Source organism: Brachyhypopomus gauderio, chromosome 2, assembly GCF_052324685.1.
Source record: "Brachyhypopomus gauderio isolate BG-103 chromosome 2, BGAUD_0.2, whole genome shotgun sequence".
Classification (NCBI taxonomy): Eukaryota; Metazoa; Chordata; class Actinopteri; order Gymnotiformes; family Hypopomidae; genus Brachyhypopomus; species Brachyhypopomus gauderio.
In genome coordinates, this window is record NC_135212.1 from 22,581,632 (window position 1) to 22,596,873 (window position 15,242).

The 15,242-nt window shown below is 42.5% G+C and overlaps 1 long non-coding RNA gene across 1 annotated transcript; it reads left to right on the forward strand.

Annotated features, from left to right (window-relative positions):
* Nucleotides 1-673: 673 nt before the first annotated feature.
* LOC143508805 (uncharacterized) lies at nt 674-5,486 on the forward strand. The gene is made up of 3 exons (XR_013129483.1): nt 674-756; nt 2,063-3,341; nt 4,083-5,486. It is a non-coding gene; the product is annotated as an uncharacterized LOC143508805 (long non-coding RNA).
* Nucleotides 5,487-15,242: the final 9,756 nt, after the last annotated feature.

The window sequence follows — 15,242 nt, forward strand, 5'->3', positions numbered from 1 at the left end:
ACTTGAAGAAAAAAAAACATGCTCAATAAAATGTAGGCTACTCGTGTTCAACGGTTTATTCAGTTAAACATGAATTTGTAAACCTACATACTGTACAGTAAAAGGGGTTGACAGGGTTGCCAACTTTTGACGTTCGCTTGGAGTGAGATTTTAACCTGGAGCCGGTGGCGAGTGTATTTTGTTGAGCGGGGGGGGTAGCGAACGAAAAATGGACACAGATTCAGTGTTATATCGCCGGTGGATGGTGCCAGAGCTAGCGAGCTAGTAACGTATTGAATCATATATGTGGATCTGAGGTAAATAAACCGGATTTTTTTTTTTGGCGTGAGATATCGGAAGTGTGGCGTGAGAGCGTGTGAAAACGGTCAAATGCGTGTGTCAACCCTGGGTTGATAACATGCTTATTCAGCTAAACATGATATTTGAAATGTAAGCCAACATTTAGTACATTTAACCTCACGGACGTAATCAAAAGCCGGTTTTAGCCCCCCCCCCCAATTTTTACGGTTAAAACCAAATATTTAAATAGCGACGAATCCATGTGCCCCACTTTTTTTTTGGTCCTCTGCAGTTTTAACGGTTAAAAAGAAATATTTAAATAGCGACGAATCTAGCGCTAGGACCATGCAGAAAACGACCGCTCCGAGCTCCGCTCCGGTAACACTTTACGTTCCTAAAACTGAATTTTCCATGAAGCAAACCTGGCGAATTCGTGGCTGCATCCATGTAAACACACGAACGATTTGTAATTCACAGGTTTGAAAACTCGTTCTCGCCCCTACTGTGCAATTTGGTTAGGAATACAGCCGAACTAAACTATCAAGTTGAAAGTCATCATAGTTTGCTTATCTGTTTTGACCCAGTTCCCAACCCAACTTTAAGAATAGATTAACGGCGATAATTTTTATATCGCCCGATAAGATTATCAAATTAACGAACGCCGTTAACGGCCCACCACTAATATATATATTAGTTTATTAGGTGCAGTGGAAGCTAGTACGGAGCCCGTAAGGTGACATCATGTAAAAAAATAATAACGCGTGGCCATGACTTACTAACGCGTGCGAACGCCTTACTAACGCGTGCGAACGACTTACTAACGCGTGCGAATGCCTTACTAACGCGTGGCCACGACTTACTAACGCGTGCGAACGCCTTACTAACGCGTGCGAACGAGATAATTAACGCGTGCGAACGAGATAATTAACGCGTGCAAACGAGATAATTAAGTATTACTTTATATAAAGCCAGGTTTATCTTCCTTGGGCAGTCAGTTAGTGTACATCCCCTCCTTGGCAGTCAGTTCACGAACAACCCTGGGATCTGCTTGTTTTGCTGTGAAAAAATTAACTTTGTTGCCGCGCGTGAAAGGCGACATTAGTATCTCGTTCCCACGCCTTAATGATCTCGTTCCCACGTGTTAATTATCTCATTCCCACGCCTTAAATATCTCGTTCGCACGCGTTAGTAAGTCGTGGCCACGCGTTAGTAAGGCGTTCGCACGCGTTAGTAAGTCGTGGCCACGCGTTATTTTATTTTTTACATGATGTCACCTTACGGGCTCCGTAAGCTAGTTAGTTTAGCTCACCTTCAGGAATTTTGCCTAGCTCGTTCCGTTGCTAGCTATAACCACTAATTTCTAGATCTCTCGGAAGAATGTTGATTTTGTCAAAGTCAGTGAAAGTAGGGCTGTTATTGTATTATCTAGCTTAATATGAACACAGGCAATTTAGAGTACTGGCTACAGTTGATTAACTTTAGCTATCTAGCCAGCTAGACCTTGCATGTGAGGATGCAAGCATACAAGGCTAACTATCTACTTGTTAAGAGCTATGATCTGGTTAAATATGAATTGCTTTTGTGATAATTTTTTAAAATCACTTTTCCATTTGCAAACATTTTTTATGACAATATGTTGAATACGTCCAACAGTTGATGGCTGCAGAGGCAATATCATTTTTGAGCTTTTGCTAAAAAAAATGGAATAAATTCAATCCCCCTGAGTTTGTGTTGAAAAATGTGTTGAGACATCCTAGGTCACAGCGATCTCCCTTTTTACTAGGCTGAATGTGACGCAGTGGCTGGGCAGCACACACTAATCCTATTGGGGATCAGCTAGGCCTCTCTGAGACCAGAAGCTAGCAAGGGCCAAGCGCAAAGCATGTGGCCCCATCAGGTGAGGTGAGAAAGGTAGCGAACACGACGGCAGGTGTCGTGTGACACAACATAATACACACCGACAAGAATCTTCCGGAGCCTTTTTTCCTCGTCCCTCTCTCAGGTTCATGGGGTGATCTGTGTTTTTATGTGGGGAAAAGAAAGACAGGGTTTTTTTTTTTTTTTGTCGTCTGGTTGAACTTTGGGATTTGGCTCAGGCAGGGTTCACCCGGGGTGTTAGGTCAGGACGCTTTCAGTGCACCTCGGTTTTGAAAGGCAGGTTCATATAACGCCAGCTCATGGCTGGGTTTCGGAAATGCTAGATTAATGAAGTCGATTGTGGGAAACCCTTTGGCCTTGCAAAGCTGGTGGCCTGCTGAAATCTCAATGAGCCCACTGACACCCAAAACAAGACATTTTTTTTTCTGCATTGGCATCGGAGTGGGGGCAGAGTCACAGCAATAGATTTGGAACAATTTTTATTTTACACACAGTTAAGAGCGAGAAAGGAAAGAGAGAGGGGGAAAAATGAAAAAAGCAGCGGATGAATGCCAATTCTTTTTTCTTGAGATGAAGTCACTGAACTGGATCTAACCCTAAAAAGCTTGACTGTTTGAAGGACATTCCCTGTTTCCTTTGATTGGAGAGGGTCTTAGTCCTGTCTGTTAGCAGCACTTTTTAGCAAGCAGCATTACTTACTCGGCTCCTGACACTGCTTTTTGAAACAGGATGAATAACCTGCATTTGCGCTGCACTTTCCAAATGGGACCATCCCAGGAACCCTCGCTAATCCCGAGGAAGGGGTTTTTCTGGCGGTCTTCTCACTGCCTTCGACTGCAGCACTGGCATAAAACGCTTTACGCTAAACATGAAAGCAGCCCAGAGACAATGCTAGCAATACTAGCTAGCATTACTAGCATGTTACTGTCTGCCAGATTTTTCATATAGAGTGCAGTGGTTTAATTAAATTAATGTTAATAATGAAATGTAACACCTTGTTTTTAAAGTATTAATGAAAGGAAAAAAATAGTTACACCATAAAACCTGAAGGGTATGTTTTATCTTGTGTGTGTGCGTGTGTGTGTGTGTGTGTGTGTGTGTGTGTGTGTGTGTGTGTGTGTGTGTGTGAGAGAGAGAGAGAGCAGAAAGTCTGAAGTTAACCTGCCATGCGTTGAATTGTTCAGGTAGGTCCACCACTATGCAGGGCGAACTTAAAATGCATCCAGTAGCTTTGTGTCTAACTCTGCCATATTAGCTGAATGAGCTCCCATATGCTCCCCTATGTTTAAATGTCCAAAAAGTGCCATATTGTGGGAATATAGACTTGGCATCAAGCATGGACCACCACATACTTGTCTCATTTTAACTAGCATAGTTAAAAACATCCAATTTTTACCAGAATGTAAATGCACACACTCTGAAACATTTGACATGTAGGATAAGATGCATGCACGCTCACACGCACACACACACACACACACACACACACACACACACACACACACAGAGGGCATGATAACAGCTGTCTGGTATTCTGTGCTGAGCAGGATCTAACGCCACAGCAGTGAATCTGGGTCAGAATACTTGGAAGGCATGAATATCAAATGGAGTTCTCAAACTGGTGAATTAATATGTCTTTCACTGGTGACATTTTCTGCCGGCATATGGCAGTGAGCTCATGGGAGAACGGGTCCTTTTTGATGAATATTTTTCGAGTACAAAACCAAAGGACGAGTCTGGGCATATGTCGCCTCCTGTTTTTGCCTTGTGAAATGATAATGGAAGTGCTTTTCGTTTGGTTAGTGTGTCAAGTAAGGTAGTTGCCCAGCGTCTTATTAACCCCTGTGTAGTGATAGTGGCAATGTGGCCCCCATTGCTCTGTTCCTCACACAGCCCTGTAATTCTTTGTCTCTCTATCTGACCAGTCTGACAGTCTTTCTGCCAAAACGTTGACTGAGTTGACGTCACGTCGCATGGTAGGTTCCACACTTAATCCTGACCTCGGGACTATTAAATGTCCTCTTAGGTAAGCATTGCTAATTCATCGCCGTTTCCAGTGTGCGGCGAACAGCTGAATTTACAGCCATCCCTGACATTGCATAATACCTACTTTACAATTGTTCTCTCACTTTATTGGAAGTTACATCTGGTAAAGTGGAAAATCAGGCAAAAGATGTCAGGTTTCAGAAAATCAGGCAAGATGTCAAATGAAGTGATGCATGTTGAGGCCTGGAGCAAGACTTTGACTGCCACGGTGACGCCTTTTGGTGTCATACAGCTTTAAGCTCCTCTGTATCACTTTATTTCTGCTGTTGTAGTTTCAGACTCAGCTGTTTCTGAATGTGGAAGTAAACTAAAAATGGGTAAAGCCAGAAATTAATTATCCATCTGAAATCAATGTGCTGGAAAATGTAATATAAAACAATTATGGAAATAACGTTAAATGGAAGTGCATTGCACATGCAAACGATAATGATCAAGTCAATATTTTACTTAAGCACTTGTCTAGCTAATGTTTTTTGAGCCGCACTGTTTGTACCATTTCACTGTACTTGATGTCAAATGAGGGTCTAACCAAAGAACAGTATAAACAGTATAACATAGCCTTGTTTAAAGGTTTTCGGTTATTTAAATTCAGAGCCCTTGACATTGTGTTTCTTGAATTACGTGAGCTGAACGTGAGTGGACGTGTGTGCGCGTGTGTGTGTGGGTCAGTGTGTGTGTGTGTGTGTTCTGGTGGAACATACAGCCTACCTATTCCCCCCCCCCCCCCCGGTACTGAGTAGCGCCTCAGCGTAAACAGTAGCCCTTCAGAATCTCCGTCCTGACTCCACTGGGAACACTTCTCTCTTAGCGCCCACATTGGCATGCTAAAGAGGCCTGATATTTTTGTCTGACATATTAAAGAAGGAATTAAGCAGAGCTATTGAGGGGGCTTATGTCCTAAGCATTTTAACTTTTTTTTTTTCCATGGCTTATTTGAAATCCAGCCAAGTAGATTGAAAAGACGGAGAGGGTAGTGAGTGGAGAGGGATATAGACAGAGAGGGAGAGAGAGGGAGAGAGAGAGAGAGAGAGAGAGAGAGAGAGAGAGAGAGAGAGAGAGGGTTTATTGACAGCACTGTGGCTAGTCTCTCTGAGGGACAAGTGGATACAATGTGAGGACTGTTAGGCAAAGCCCAGCGTGGGGAAAGTAAGTGTCCTGTCTGCGCTCGCCTCAGCCGGCCTGCCTTCTTTCCCTCTCCCTCCCCGTGCCCCAAGAAAGCTGCTACAATGAAACCAAGTCTAAAGCAGCAATTTGTAAGTCAAGAGCCTGGCAAAGTGGGTTGGGGTGGGAGGGGAGGGGCTGAGGAGGTGGCCTGCTGGAACTGCTACCACTTGTTCCATGGATCTATTCAACAACAGGGACAACTCTGCCCAGCTCTGCATGCACTCATGCTCTCTCTCTCTCTCTCTCTCTCTCTCTCTCTCTCTCTCTCTCTCTCTCTTTTTTTTTCTTTCTCTTCCCTTTTCTATCTTTCCACATCTGCCTTGTGAGCCAATTGGCTCATTATTAGATCTTTATTAATGTTTGTTCTAAAACCTGTCAAAATGTGCTCTGTGTTTGCCCATTGTCAGCTCATTCAGCAGGCCCCAGAGTGCGCAGTGCTTGGAGCCAAAGGCTCACCTTTTATGGCAAAAGACCCAGCTCCAGAGACCAGGAGCCCAAGCGCCCAGCCTGAAGCCCCGTGCAAACCTATGACACACACACTCCACTCAATTGTCGTTTGCTGACTTATGTAAGAGAAATTGCAAATGAAGAACTACTAGGTGCTCCAGCCGCAACTGCTACAATTACAAACACATGCTCTCTCTAGGTTTCACCAGTACAGAGAACAGGCAGCGGACTCCCAGTTGGCAGTAGTGTGGTGATAAATCCAGAGGTCTGCTTGGCAGCCGGCGAACATAATGGCGTTCCAGGGAGGCCTGGTCCTCCTCTTCAGGCAGGCGTTTATGGCAGAGTCCCCAAAGTTACACCGTGATTATGGGGACCGTGGGCTGCCACCGGAAACAAACCCAGTGACACGTTGACAGAAATCCCTGCCCCGTGTTTATATGGCATTTTGCAAAGAAATCAGCGAAGGTAATCATGTATGGAAGCTGGGGTTAAGAAGCAATGTAACAGTCTATTAACTTTAATATAGATATGTGGAATAAGCATATGCGGGGAGCCATTAGCATAAATCTTGGTTACACACGAGCGGCCCGGCCCGGCCCGGCAGCCGCACGCTCTCCCTGTGTGGAGAGGTCTAACGACAGACCCTCCCTGAATGGAGCGAGGCCACCGGACTCCTCCACGCTTGAGCTCTCAATTAGCGGCGTCACTGTCTCACTGCGCCTCCTCTCCACAGCGTGGATCGCAGCCATCCCTCCTCCTCCTCCTCCTCCTCCCCCCACGGGCCCCGCTGTCCTGCTGCTCACAGTGCAGAGGGAACACAGAAGTAATTCTGCTGCAAACAAAAACGTGAACCCAAGAGCAAATGAAAACTGTACAAACCTTGTCGAAACTGTAATACCTGGGATCGCTGTACAAGTGGTTGGTGTTTGTCTTTATTTATTTTATTGTCTACACTGGCTAGTTAAGGCTGATTCATTAGGCGTAAAGCCACAAAAGCTCTGGGAAGTAGAAACAAATAGTATTTGTAGAGGAAAAGAGACAATAGTGAAAGAGTAAGTGAGAGACAGATTTGTTGGAGAAAAGAAAGCATGTGTGCAGGAAAAGGAACACTTTCCATTTTGTTTGATTCATCATCAAAGAGTCCTGAAAGGATCCTGAAACAAGAGAGATATTCCTGCCTTGACTTTCTGTAGTCCTCCACTACAGAACTATGTTCTAAGTGTTTGATGTTTTACTGAAAGAGCCTTTCAAACGAACAGATGTGCTTAGAACTTTCCAGCAAAAAAGGAGTCGGGAATAAAGGAAATAAAGGAAATATAGATAGGGAGGTAGGACACATGGGAAATCAAATTTGGTCTGTTAAAATTTGGACTGTTGCTATTATTATTATTTGTTGTTGTTGTTAGTATTGTCATTGTTGTTATTACTGATACACTACTAATAGTAAAATAATATGAACAATATTAATTATGCAACATTAATGTCAGAGGAGTGTGTGTTTGTTTTCTTTTCTTTAGCGGAGGCAGGTTTAGGTGTAAGAAATGCCTTAGTCTGATTGTTTACTTCTGGTTGACGTTCTTTGCCTTTGACTTTCCGAGGTTAAAGATTAGACGTAGGCCCACTTAATAACGCCACTGCTTCCTCACATTGTTGTCCACTGTCACCCCTGTATCCTGTCAAGTGTCATGGAGAGTTTTCATTCGGGAGTGTGACGCCCCGGCACAGACCAGCCCTTAACCCAATCTGTCCTGGAGGAGAGAGCCTGTGCGAGCCATTTACATGGTGCCACCTCAAAGCTCTTACGAGGACTAACTCCTCTCCCCTGTCAGACAGTCCTATCTGTCTCTGCCAGATGCACTCCTTGGGTCTGTGAAATTGCTATGCGCTGTATCTGTCATATATACCCCTCAGTGCTTGCATGCAGATCACATTGCTGCTGAAATAACAACATTGTAAAAGTCATAAATCACATGACAGAAAAGCCAAAACTCAATTGAGTTGGAAACCAGTGTGGCGTCTTCGGGGGCTAATTGGATTGGTGTTTAGCAAGACCTGGGAGGAGGCTGGGCTTGCACTCATGCATAAAATTGTCTTTGTTTCTCTCCATCACCTGCTCTCCCCTTCTTCCCTCTGCTGCCTCTCGGTCTCCTCTAGTCTTCGCAGGCTGCAGAGGGAGGCGTATTAGTACACCTTTGTGCCAGCTTGACAGGGGAGGTGGGAGAAAAAGGGGGGGGAAAAAGGAGAAATGATCTGGTATTAAATTTCAATAACACATTTCCTCGGGTTCTCCAGAGAACAAGCAATCAAGGGTTAAATTGGATCTGTAACGTATGCTTGGTGACCCGCAAATCGCTTACCCATCAAACAGACTCATTACGAGCCAGCAAGCAGATGAGTGTTTGTGCGCCCCTGCCTCTGAGCGGTGGGGATCGTGTGTATTACCACTAACACGGCTGAGGTATTTAAATTTTGATTTTTTCGTAATGGGTTTTGACATGTTTCATTTCCTCCGGGGGAAGCGCCGGAGACCTCGGAAAGTAAATGTTGCTAAAAAGTCATCAAGGCAGAATATTAAAATGCCATCAAATAGGAATTTGGCTAATGCGATGGGGCTGAGGCTGCAGGTACGTCAGCCCGGGGTCAGAGGGGTCCTGGTTCTGGGAGAAACACTATTTGTTCCTCTTGGCTGGCTCCCCCCACACCTCTTAAATAAATTATTAAAGGACTTATATCTCTACCCCCTTGACCCTGCTTTCGGGCCTTTCAAAGTTCAGCCACACCATTTGAAATGAAAAACAGGCAAGAAAGGGAGATGGAGCCGATACACGGCTGTAGGATTCTATCCTTCCCTCTGTTTCCTTTCAATGAGAAGACGCATTCTTAAAAAGATGCACAAAAGGAGTCCCACAACCTTGCTGCATGTTCAAGTGCGTTATTTTGATGCATCTGCGCTCTTTTGTTCTACAGAGATGTAATTCACTGTGACATAAATGAGAGTTAGTGCGTCTCCCTCAGAATGCTCGTGACGGGATTACTGAATAACTAAATGCAATGCACTCATTCTGGGCTGCCACACTATTCAGCTGGAAAGAATATCATAGCATAAGGCATCCTTTAAATGATCATTTTGAGATGATAATTATACATTTTTGTTCTCTGGCAGAATTGGACACTCGTGTCAGATTGTTGTGACAGGATGATTATTGGAAACGCTTTCTGCCTCACTGACTAAATTAAAACGTTTGTCTGACATAAATCCCTGTGCAAGGCATAAAAAAGGAAAAAAATAGTGTACATTCCACACATTTTTAACATAATACTTTTCTTAAGGACTTACATGTGAGCCTCTCATCAAGTCTCCCCTATTGTTTTTTGTATTCCTCGGGTATTCCTTTTGAGGCCATTACCAGGCTGACAAGCCACCAGCTGTCACTAATTGCCCGCTAATGGGCTGCGGTGGTATGATGGTTTCTCTGTGAGGGGCGTTCCAGTTCTGTACCGGAGGTCCTTCTGCCTTGCCAAATCAAAGGGGACATACTTAAAAAGCATGTCATGCTCTTCTCTTAAATCATTTTCAAAGCTAAATCTCAATACACTCATCAGAAGTAAGCTGTGGCGGTACTGAAATACCAACAGCGAACGGCACAGGCGGAGTGCTCACGGTCTCCAGCCTATAGCAAGTGATCTGGGGAACAAACACACTCTGCTTTCTTTTAAACCAGTATCAAGAGTTTTCCCTTCCCAATGCATCGTGCTACATTTCCTTCTGTGCTAAAGAGTGATGGCCATGCTAATACGTCGCATCACGCCTGGTATTTGTATTCTTTGCGTTTGAGATCTCATCCAGAGACAAGCGGGGCGGGTGTGTGCCCTCTGCGTCAGCCAGCCCGCTAATAGATGTGAGAAGGTCATCTGGCATTAGCGGCAGAAGTACGTTAGCATTTGCGCTGAACGTCTCTTGCCAGACTGTGCATGTTTGAAGGCGCTTGGACAAGCAGGCCCTTTCACAGTGATGAATGGCTTTTTTCAAGCATTCTGCTCCCTAGTTATGAGAACGGTGACCTGGTCATTGGACGACTTTATGAAGCTATAAAAAATGTATGTCAGTCTCCAGTCTCTAATGCCATCCCCAAACAGTGGAGGAGGCTGCCATGGGGGGTAGGGTGGGGTTTGGAGGGGAACTGGAATGGTAAAAAGGCCATTTACCGTTGCTCTAAATAGCTCTCTGACTGCCCTTCTCCACTTATCTGACAATGTCCTTGTCGTCAAGACAATTTTTTATTCTGTGTGTGTGTGTGTGTGTGTGTGTGTGTGTGTGTGTGTTTAAACCTCTTTTTATGGGACACATTTGAATCAATGGCAAATGAGACCTCTCTATGTCCACTCAAGTCTCTGTCTTCCCTCCCTGTCCACTGGGATCTCTGTTTTAATATCCCTAATCTAAATTCAGAGATGGCACTACCTTATTTGTGGCAAGGGTGGAATATTTACTGTAGTATTAACATAATGAAGCAGCTACAAGCAACCTTGTGTCTAGTGACACAGAATTCGTGCCTACAGTACCATGTATCAAATTGGAGTCTGTGATGGTTATATTTAACACAAAATTTTAATACACCAAATAATTTATGCATACTTGAGAGGTTCATGCAATGGTAAATTCCTCTATAAAAATACTTCTACAAAAGGTCTGATTTATTCACTAATAGAAAAGGTGCCTATCTCTGTGTAGTAAGAGACCAAAAGGAAAATGTGAGATTTGCTAGGGCGTTCCAAAGAAGACCAGTAAAGGACCCTTTCCAAAAAACACAAGATTAGAGATTCCCTTACCAACCAGGTTTTCCCTCATTTCCATGTAGTATGGCAGAATCCCATTAATCATAAATGTCTTCTTTTTAATAAATATGCAAATTTATATTAGCCGATTGGTGTTACCTAATGTGTCATTAATAAAACATGAGCCTCTTCGTTGTGCCAGTGATTTGGGGAACAAATATCAAAAATGGAGAGATGGTATTAGATTGTTGGTTGCAGAACATGACTTGTATGAGTATTATATGTACCTGAACTTGAATATACATAAAGAACCATCTTAACCACTACAAACCTCACAGATCCCAGACACAACATGTGACTTTAAATTGAAAAGTGCAATCATTTATTTATGAGAGTAATTAGGTCATGATGTCTGAACAAGTGCAGTCTATGCCTTTTTAAGACCTCTTAGGCCGAGCAGTAGATTACCGTTATGTTTTATTTAGTTGGCCTGGGGCATATTGTTGTGCTACTTATTATAGGTCTTTAACCCTTAACTAGTGACTTTCAGAACCTTTATAGGTTATCAAAACAGAAGTTCTCCTTGTGGGCCCTAAGGCCGCAAGACAGAAAATTCCAAACTTAATGCTTAATCTTGCAGACTATCCCATTACACCTGGCACAGTAGCCAAAAACCTAGGCGTCATACTCGACTCCGACCTATCATTTGATAAATATATAGATCATACTACTAGGATAGCTTTTCTACATCTCCGCAACATTGCCAAATTAAGAAATGCATTATCACAGGATGATGCAGAAAAATTGGTGCACGCCTTTGTTAGCTCTAGACTAGACTACTGCAATTCACTACTGTCAGGATGTTCAAATAGGAATCTAAATAAACTTCAAGTAGTTCAAAATGCCGCAGCTAGAGTTCTGACCAGAACTAGAAAATTTCAGCATATTAGACCAGTCCTATCAGCCCTGCATTGGCTCCCAGTTAAATTTCGTATTGATTTTAAAATTCTATTATTAGCATATAAAGCACTACACGGGCTTGCTCCTGAATACCTCCAGGAACTTATTTCCTATTATGAACCCCCACGTCAACTAAGATCACAGGGTGCTGGTCTGTTATTAGTTCCACAAATTAACAAGGTAACAGCAGGGGGAAGAGCCTTTTCTTATAAGGCCCCCCAGCTTTGGAATAATCTTCCTAAATGTGTCCGGGACTCTGACACAGTCACAATCTTTAAATCTAGGTTGAAAACCCACTTATTTAGTCTAGCGTTTGATAATTAATATCCCCCTTAGATAAAGGTACAGATCCAGGGGTTCATAGACGAAGGGTTTTATGGTAGACTGGGGTGCTGGTGCTGTCATCCTGTCACTGCTCGTGGTCACTCAAGTTTGTTGACAGTGCAGTGGACGGATGCCATTGTCTCAGAATGCCCCCAAGCCTATGTTACCTTCTGGTTCTGCCTTTTTTTAGCTAGGCTGTAATAATTTAACTTAGTGCCGGAGTTGCTGCCACACTCCAGAAATGTTTATAATTTTACCTGTCCTGTATATGTCCTCATACAGAGCTAATTTTCCCTGTTTCATTTCTCCACATGGCTGCCCGCCTGCTTGAGGAATAATGAGATGAGGAGAGACAAGCGATCCATCCTGGCCGGCCACCTCCTGCCTAACCGGATGCCTACACCATGATGGACATTATTACATATTTTTCGGTCTAAATGGACATTATTGCATCTTTTACATTCTGTCTACATTCTGTCTATATTATTGTTGTTGTCATGGTGACCGGTGTCGGCCAGAGGAGGATGGGTTCCCCCCCTGAGTCTTGGTTCCTCTCAAGGTTTCTTCCTCATGCAAAAAACTAGGGAGTTTTTCCTTGCCACTGTCGCCTTTGGCTTGCTCACTGGGGGCTAGGACTCGGCACTTGTAAAGCTGCTTTGTGACAACAACTGTTGTAAAAAGCGCTATATAAATAAAATTTGATTGATTGATTGATTGATTGATAGCACCTTCAGTGTTGCTTAAAGAGGTCTGCTTTTAAAGTTAGGTTTGCTGAATAGTTTAGACCACTGCATGTGCTACATGTGCAGTACATACACCCCTGATGTTGAAGTTACATAAATTTTATTCAGTTTTATGTATAATGTCAAATGTTTAGATATTACTCTGTGGTAGTATTAGTAATCATGTTTTATATAATTGAAAATTATCCAGAAGTGTTTGGCAGAACATTTTGCACGTATCCAAACACTGAAGTAACTGAGATATTTCATATTGATATATTTGGGACAGTTCCTGTATTTCTTGCTTATATACCACATTTTATACTATTCTGCTTGAAATTTTCTTTTATTACTGCTCAAGAGAAAAGGAATTCTGGGATCAGACATGTGTTGTTTTCATGCAAGCCACTTTATAATATCAACAGATTTTATTTTGTTTAAAGTTATGGACTCTCTATACCACTGAAATCTCTGAGGTTTTCAGAGTTCACTTGCATATGGCACACACTTGTTGCCCAGTATTTGATACTTATTTTGTGTTGGTTATATCACGCATTTCCCCGGATGCGACGAAAGAGATTATTTTAGTATCAGTTAAAAGTTAAAAGCAACTGAGATGTTGGGGCCAAGTGGCCCGCCTCTGTTTCTTCATGTGTAATCAATCATGGACTTCTTCTGAGCCACCACAGCTTAAAAACAGCTGTAATCTGGGGTCTTTGTCGCCAGAGTAGATTGTTTGCCAAACTATTACCATAACTGTCAGGCCAAATCAGAAAAATAATCTCATCGTACCGGACAGATGCGGTTCCCCTGCATTATTGATATGGTCATCTTGGAAAGAGAGCGAATTATAAAACATAGTTCTATTTACAAAGGGAGATTGGCTGGGTCCTTGAGAGTGAACGAGGGGGACAGGCACTTCCAGGAAGTGAGATATAGGCAGTTCAGGAGGAAAGGGGGAAAAAAAACAAATTTCCTGGCTTTTTGGGGTCACCTCACCCCACAGGCTTGCTCCCTCAGTGAAAATGAATCACCGAATACACAGACTGAATACTCGAAAGTGCTTTCTCTGGCACGAAGGCCATGACACTTAATATTAGATTTTACCTCCTTTTTTATTGCAAAACGGGGCGGCTAGGGCGAGGCAATCTCTGCATTTACTCTTGAAAGCAATTGCATATTAGCATTCTAATATCGTCTGTTACTTTGTGTTTGTAAAAGTGTGCTTCCACAAAGTTGAACATTTGTACGAAACTCTTTACTTCCTGGTGGAAGTTTACAAATGAAACTTTTCAAGGAATGTACTAAATGTACAGTTAACAGTAATAAATTGCACTCAGCTGTAAACAAACGCTAAGGATTCTGCCTGTTCTGAAATGCACACAGTGGATGTTCATTTATTGCTGATTGATGAATTTACCATTAATGTTTGTTATCAGATGAGCTTTGCAGACAGTTAAATCTTTTTCTTATGTGGAACAATGTTTATTCTCAAATAAAGTGCACAATAGACTCTTAAAAACATGCCTCTCTTTAAAAGTACATTACGAGAATATCAGAGAGTTCAAATGCCTTCTTGTTGACCTGTGCAGCCTTGTAGGGGCTTGGAGAGCACTAAATTACTGCCCCACTGCTTGAGCACTTGCCAAACTTTGCTTTGTGAAAACATGTGTCCTCTGCTGGCACAGGACAGAGTTTGGCAAGAGGCTGTACAGTGCCTTACAAGATCCAACATATGGAAGGACAAATAGTCCCTCACCCATTGCATCAGGTCCGTGCCATCCCCTTCCCACAAAAGAAACATGATGGATGTTGGGAGATGATGGCTGGGAAGGATCCAGGAAAGACTACTAGCCAAGAGCAGAAGCAGCCGGGTCAGAGAGACAAGGCACCCCTGGCTGGAGACAGCTGCTTGGATTTATGGAGACAGTGTGCCTTAGCGTTTTCATAAAGACACCCATTACCCTTCGTTAGGATTTAGGTGATCTTCTTCTTGCCTATAATTAGCATATTATATAGGCTCTTAATTGTCAGAGGTTTGTGTTTTGCCTTAGGCCATGGGAGAACATCTCTGGTTGTGTCACTTAATTGCTGAGACTCAAGAAACACAAAACATATTGTTAATTAATTAATCTCTCTCTCTCTTTTCTCTCTCTCTCTCTCTCTCTCTCTCTCTCTCTCTCTCTCTATATATATATATATATATATATATATATATATATATATATATTTAAATATATATATATAATGTAATATTTATGCTCGATTGTGAATTGTGAATACTGTATATTTATTAAGTATGATGTTAACATTATGAAGAATGTACACATTTAAAAGTATTTAAATCACATTATCCAGGGACATAAAATTTATTAATTGTAATAAAATAATTGATATGGTAATGCAATGCAGACATGGCGCTTATGGCATCCATTAGTATAAATTAAGTACAGAATGATTTAGACCATTTTTTAAAATCTATGATTAACAAAAATTTTGTTAAGTCCCTCAATTATGGATGTGATTCTCCTATTTCTAGCTGAGGCTGAGCTCTCTGAAAGAAAGCCATGCACAATGACTCAAAATAAATGTGCTGTGTCACAATCGATCATCCTTGGAGGGAAAAAGAATGTCTGAATCAATTGG